This window comes from Eucalyptus grandis, chromosome 8 (assembly GCF_016545825.1).
Source record: "Eucalyptus grandis isolate ANBG69807.140 chromosome 8, ASM1654582v1, whole genome shotgun sequence".
Taxonomy (NCBI): Eukaryota; Viridiplantae; Streptophyta; class Magnoliopsida; order Myrtales; family Myrtaceae; genus Eucalyptus; species Eucalyptus grandis.
Window position 1 is genome coordinate 53,427,648 of NC_052619.1, and position 7,186 is coordinate 53,434,833.

Sequence of the window (7,186 nt, forward strand, 5' to 3'; positions counted from 1 at the left end):
AACATCAACTCAAAAAAATATTTAAGTATATTTATGCCATCCTTGTTCATGACCTTAGAGAACTATATCTTCAATGCAATGTGATGAAAGGGGAATAAGTAAACAACATAAGGCTCCCCTTTCCCATAAGCTACTTCTCTGAAACCTACAAGCTACAGTCCATTACTCGACTGGAGAAAATAGTCAAACACTGTGAGATACTCAACAAATTTTATCCCCGAAGTAGAGACGGCAGGGTGAAATATTTTTTGTCGAACAAATATACGGAATTTTGATCGATCTGACCCTATTCCAGTGATAGCATCGATCCAAACTCAGTAATCCAAGAGCTTAACAAAACCAACCAAATACAACAAAACACTCTCAATCATACGCTTTGAAAACATCCAGATCTACACCAGAGGGATCATTCAGCTATAGCATGCCCGACTCAATCAGGCACTACAGCTCCGCGACACAGTCAAACGATTTCCTCCAACCCTGAAATGCCTAATCCGCCAAATTCACTACACAAACCTCACTTCCCCAGGCTCAAAACCGACGTACTCGATACTAGAGCCTGTCTATACGAACCTTATCACGATCCAGACTCCCGTCCGAATCAAGTCAGAGGATCACAACCGTAACTGATTTCATGAACCGCGACCTGTTCCGCTCCACATCCCTGCAAGAGAAATTCCAATCTCCGCAACCTTTCCATATGCGCAAAACGATCGCGCGCGATCAAATGGCGCAATCGCCCGGCGAGATGGAGAGGTCGATTGCGGTTTTTTGTCCGTATTGCTCGAATTCAAACCTCGAATCCTGGTCTTCGCAGCGTTCGTGGACTCCGTAGCGATTTTCGCGACGGATGGCGATCGGAAACCTCCGGCAACTTGGGGAGAAAGGAAGGAGGGGGATGATGGATTTTACAAATTGTCCTTATTTGCCCTCGGTCACTTGCTCTGTTGGCGGCCATATTCGGTAAGTTCGGTGATTTTGTCGTTTCCGTGAGGGCAATGAAGGAAGTTCCGCTGAAATGAGACGCGCTCCAGGGCAAATGCCCGTTCCCTCCGTCTCCCCTCTTATGGCGCTTCCTCTGATGTCTTTCAATTGAGCACAGCAAAAGTCACAAAATGTCATTTTAAAGATATCAAAAAGCGTGAATGATTTTTTTTTTTTAAAATCAAATTTATAGAAACCAATCTTCAAATCTCTTCCTTATTGGTGACGTAAACACATCAATCCCTCATTCGACTCAAGTCACATTTTACAAGCACAAAGCAAATTCATAGATTACTCCTTTTTTTATCAGGCTGATGCACTACTCATTCACTTTCAAAGGAGAAAATAATAAAATGAACACAAAATGTTGCAATCGCAAACCAAGCACGATGACCCAATGATGGAGGGATCATGCCATCTTTCACTATTTATGAGTTCAAATCATGTCGCAAGCAAACATTTCACCAATCAATATTTCAAGCATTCACAATGTCATGTGAAATTTTTTTCAAGCTTTTGTCATATTAGTTACAATGATGGGATTACTTACTTACAGATAAAACGAGTGGTTATGACTCAAACGAGATATTCTGTAACGGATATAATATTTTTATGTAATGATAAGAATGAATAATCGTATTGAACATCTCCTTCCTGCATTTTTTTTAATTTATCAGAGGAAAAAAATCGCAATCCATCATGGCTCGGGCGGGAAGGCTGAGTCGGACCATCCCCAATCCTCGTGCATCTCAACGATTGTTGTTTCCGCTGAGTTGACCACTTGTGCTAGTGCAAAACGATTGACCACTTGAGGTTGCCCTATGTGGTGACAGTTGCTATCATTGTTGTTTCTGCTGTTCTTTTCAAAGATTTCTTCCAGACAAGACTAAGCATGAGTAAGATCACCGATAGAGGGCAGTCCAAATAATGATGCTGCTATAAACTATTGAGTAGCATGAACGGTGAACTGACTGAATAAAATGATGAAACAAGTATACCTCGGTTAGTACCTCTCGGAGGACTTTCACATGAACAAAAAAAATGTTTGCAAGAGCTACCGGTGTGAACCCCCCCGCCAATTAGCAAGGGGTGCATGAATTTTGGGGGAAAAAGTCATGTCGACTAACTTGCTAGACATTGACTTCATTCGATTCGTATGCTGGTTTTAGCGGACAAATGTCAACAATCTCTATCTCAAAGGAGAATTCCCAGATGGAAGGGAAAGATTGACATGGACTTCTGCCTTCAAAGGGATTGCTGTAGGACCTCAATTCAGTTCGGTCAGGTGGACCTTTCGATGATGAAATGGTGCTGTTAGATGCTAGATTCCAGGTACACATGAATTTAGAAAGAGTGATCTCCACCACCTCCCAAAGGAGCCTGGTAAAATGGAACGTTTGAGAGAACCCTTGATCGATGGGACACCAACAAAGCATATGCCTGAATGTCCAGGATTGAAGAGTGCACAAATTCTCTCTGCTTGCCATCGTTCCTACTGACTGCAAAGCCTTCAATCAGTCACCTGACTTCCCCATTGAGCTTTCTCTGCAAGGAGCTGGGATCACAAGAAGCTATCCGGCCCGATTGGATCCCTTGTAAGCCTTAAACACTAGTCTTCCAGAAACTGCAAGTCAATAAAGACACTACTGAACATGAACATAGAGAAGCTGCCTGGTTTGGTCGGGAACATGAAGTATTTGAAAGTATTGAAGATGAGGTTCTCTGTCATAAGAACGATAACTAGTGCAGTATGGAAGCAGGAAAAGCTAGAAAAAGTTATGATGAAACAAGTATACCTCGGTTAGTACCTCTCTGAGGACTTCACATGAACAAAAAAATGTTTGCAAATACATACGTTTATCTAGCCCAGTAGTCTGACTGAAGAGGAGCTGCTTCATTTGATTAGAGAGACAGATAGAAACAGCATACAAAACACAAATTTAGGATCGATATATAACCAATCTTAAAATGCATTAGCACTTTAAGATTATCAGACATAAAATTTGAGCTTCAAGTGCCTAAAAATGATATATGTCCGGACCATTATTAACAACCCCATAAAATTTCGAGCAAGCAAATTTTGCAATGAAAACAGACCAAAAAAAGAAAAAAAAAACTTTGTAATGAATGGTTGGACGTCTTTACCCACTACGTTTAAGTATTCGACCAACTCAAAGCTCCAAAGCTTAAAATGTACGACTCAATTCACACAACTAGAGACTTCAATAATTGGTGGTCCGCATAAAGGGCTGTTTGCACCTCATTCTGCTTGTGGTTTGTCTATGGGTAGATTTACCCAAAACGTAAGAAAACAAGATGCCATGCATGACGATTGTAAATATGAATACGAGAGCCATAGAAAGTTCAAGATCCACGTAAAGAATCTAGACTCTTCAATGTAGAGTTGGCAGAGAATTCCGGATAAGTCCTAACAGCCCAAAACTGAACAGTTGGAAGAACACAATAGAAAAGAAACCAATAAAATTCAGAAGTCCCAGGCATAACAATTTTTCAATTTATCTTACCACAAGATCGAGTCCCCAAAAGGATGCCATAGCCCCTCCAATAGAATGCCCTGTCACCATGACGTTGATGTCTCTGTATAAATCCTTGGCTCTCATAACAGCATCCAAAAATCTAGGTTGAATTGTTTATTGTGATAAGCATGATAAAATCCATAATGAACCTAAGCAAAGATCAATAGAGTAGGACTGTAACTCAATCCGAATCAGAAGTATCCACAGGTGTGAGAGCCTTATCATCACTAGAACTCACCATGGCACTAGGCATGCCGGGGTAATATGTCAAGCTTTTTCCAATAGAGATCTTCAACCCAATTTTGTATGCTATAGACATTAAATAGAAGTAATCACTAACTGAAAAGCTCAAATGATAAAGAGACGTGACAGAATTTTTCACAGAACAAAATTAGTGAAGTATGTGATCTCCTCATGACTCCATCTAAAATTACAAGAAAGTAACTTCCTTGTCTTGGTGGAAATGATTCACCCCTTTTCTGCTCGTATGGACAGCAGTCCCATGTGCCTTGTGTATGCATTCAATGAGGCTGCTCTTCTAATCTTAAATTTTCATCAAATCCTTTGCATGTCAATTGTAAGAGGAGGAATCGCAAAAGGTAACATGCATACCTATGTTCTTGGAAACCTTTGAAAGCAATAACCATAGCATTAAGGTCCTTGGCCACCCCAACATGTGCCTATATATTAAATAGTTTAAAAATAGAGACAGATAATAAGATGCAATTCAAACATAGAGGCATCACAAGCATGCAAACTGATAGGCCACTGTAAAATGATTCATATACCTGTAAGCAGTGCTAAAGGTCAACTATCAGTTTAATGACTTCGAACCCCTGCTTTCATCCCAAAAAGGCCTTAATAACCAGATCGGAAGCTCATAAGATGAGGCCGCATATGCCCAAAAAGTCTCATCTAAAGAATTGGGTATTTGGCACTAAAGATCCATTCTTCACGCAACCTTAGCAACAATGCTATATTAAAAAGGAGTCAAATTACCTTGGTCTTTCCATCACATCTAGGGCATGTCCAGCTAAAAAGTTCTGTCAAATCTGACATGTAAACCTGCAATAAAGAGCTTTGCATTAAATTACATTTTTATTGTATTGAAATGGTGAAACCTGATGCGTAACAACAACAAGCTCTATGTAAATGTGAATTTTTTTTAAAGAACACTTATGGCTGATGCATACCCCACCAATATCGTGGCAAGAGTGTGATTGTAAACAGCTTTATGAGCCTTGGACCTCACTTTTAATTCTGCATTTACCAGTACATAAAATTTCAGATTGAAATGTGGTCTCAAGCTCATTCAATCACAAGCAATGAATCAAGTTTCTTATGTCTCTAGCAAGCTATAATGACAAATCAAGTGAGGGGAACGCTTTAAGGAAACATCAACTCAAAACAACATTCAGTATATTTTTGCAGTCCTTTGTGAACTGAAAGAAGTATTTACACAATCCAATGCAATGAAGGAGGAATATGTAAACAACGTAAGGCTCCACTTTCCCACAAAGTTACTCCACTAAAACCTACAGGCTACAGCCATAACTCAACTGAACAAAAGCTGAACAGCTGTTATTCAATCACCGTAAGACACTCAACAATTTTTTCCCCAAAGTAGAAACAGCAGAGTGTGATCTGTACCGAACAAATATGAGGAAATTCGATCAATCTGACCATATTCCAATTGTAGCATTGATCCAAACTCAGTAATCTAAGGGATTAACAGAAGCAACCAAGTACAACTCGACACTCATCAGTTACATGAATTGAAAGCTGCCAATTGTACACTAGAGGGATCACATAGCTATAGTTTGCCCCATTCAATCAGGTACTACAACTCCACGACAGAGTCAACAATTCCCCCCAACCATGAAACACCTAATCTGCCAAATTCACAATACAAATCTCAATGTCGAACCTCAAAACCGACGTACTCAACGCTAGAGCCTGTCTATTCGCACCTTATCACTATCAAAACTCCCAATCCAAACTGATTACATGAACGCGAATAGCGATCACCTCTCGCCCCACTTGTGCCAATCAAGCATGTCAAAACCACCGTCGCCCTCAACCGCGACCCGTTCTGCTCCATATTCTTTACGATCTTTCCCGATTTGCCCCCGGGATCTTCTTCCGTTGGCGGCCATATTCGGCGTCGCGTTCCGTGATTTCGTCATTTGCGAGAGGGCACTGAAGGAAGTTCCGCCGAAATCGGGACGTTTTACGAAGACTCGCACGGCGACGTCCACCGTCGGGTTCTTTTAGCCAAGAGAACGAGACGTGCTTTTTTGGGGTTCGATCTTCCCTCTTTTGGAGATTCCCTCCCTTCGACGTCTCCACATCAGCATTTTGACTTGGCTGGGTTCAATTTAGTTGGTTCACACTAAATTTTAAAGAACATGCTAAATTAAAGTTAATATTATTTATCATTTTACTTATAACCATGGAGATACGCAAAAATGCAATTGGTCCATTATGGCCGCAGGCCTCTCGAGTTAAGTGTTTTCATATTCATCATCAAATTGATCTAGCACGCAACTTGTTCAAATTTTAACAAAATGTAATTGAACTCAAGTGATCGACAAGTTAAGCTTAATTGTGAATTACAGAACCCACTTGTCTTGGGGCAACTTGGTATTGTGTATTAATTCTCAAATACTATCTCTGAATACTTATGTTGAACTGGATTTTTTTATAGATAAAAGTACCCATAATTTTTTTAAATTGAGTCATTTTGTCTAAAATTTTTTGGACTATTATGATGCGAATACATTTGGAACGGATTGACGTCCTAAAAATCATGGTATTGTCATCCATAATTGCTTGATTGAATATATGAGTCATACAATTGTCGAGATTGAATACTTTACAAGTCAAAGAACATGAAATAAAAAAAAAATGTCCATAAACTTTGAGAACAAAAGTTAATAGGTTTTTCTACCGGCCATGTGAGAAGTAAAAAGAGCGGGTAACCTCTGAAAATGCAAGTCACAAATGAATGTTTTTAAGAACGCAAATGGTGTCAATAAAATTATTTTTATTTTGCATTTAGCTCACAAGAATAGCACAAAATAAAAATCCCAATGCGTGGTATGGGCCATGTTTGGTGGCTCTGGCGAATTTATAGTTGTAGTGGCATATACTGATAAATTAGTTCACGAAACAAAAGTGAACATGAAGAAAAAGTAAAATTCATGAGATATTATTGTGAAGAGTAAGATGATCAATTTTATAGAGATCAATCTTCAAATCTTTTCATTCGAGTTAAGTCAAATTTTAACCACTCATTTTTTTTTTTAGGGTCATGCACTACTCATTTACTTTGAAAAGAAATAAAACCGAGCTTGAAAAATTCTCAACCCATGCCCAAGCGTGGTAACACAATGGTAAAGAAATCGCGCCATCTTCCAGAGCACATAACCTCTTATCATTTTGTGGATTTACTACCTCAAGCAAAAAGACTGGACTTTTAGCATATCAATAGGGCTACAATGACAAAAAAAGTAGGGCAAAAAAAGGAAAATTGAAAAATCAAACTAAACTAAACCAAATTTTCGGTTCAGGTCATATTTAGTTTAGGTCGTGATTCATTTCGGTTCAAAATCCTTAAAAATCCTAAGTGAACCAAACCGTCGACAGCAAGTTACAATGATAGA

The 7,186-nt window shown here is 39.2% G+C and overlaps 1 non-coding gene across 1 annotated transcript; it reads right to left on the reverse strand.

The window, feature by feature from the left end:
• Positions 1 to 1,625: 1,625 nt before the first annotated feature.
• LOC104415048 lies at positions 1,626 to 4,708 on the reverse strand. The gene is made up of 7 exons (XR_005545863.1): positions 4,521 to 4,708; positions 4,310 to 4,357; positions 4,134 to 4,201; positions 3,760 to 3,830; positions 3,510 to 3,670; positions 2,781 to 2,873; positions 1,626 to 2,608 (listed from the first exon to the last, which is right to left on the reverse strand). It is a non-coding gene; the product is annotated as a lipase (transcript).
• Positions 4,709 to 7,186: the final 2,478 nt, after the last annotated feature.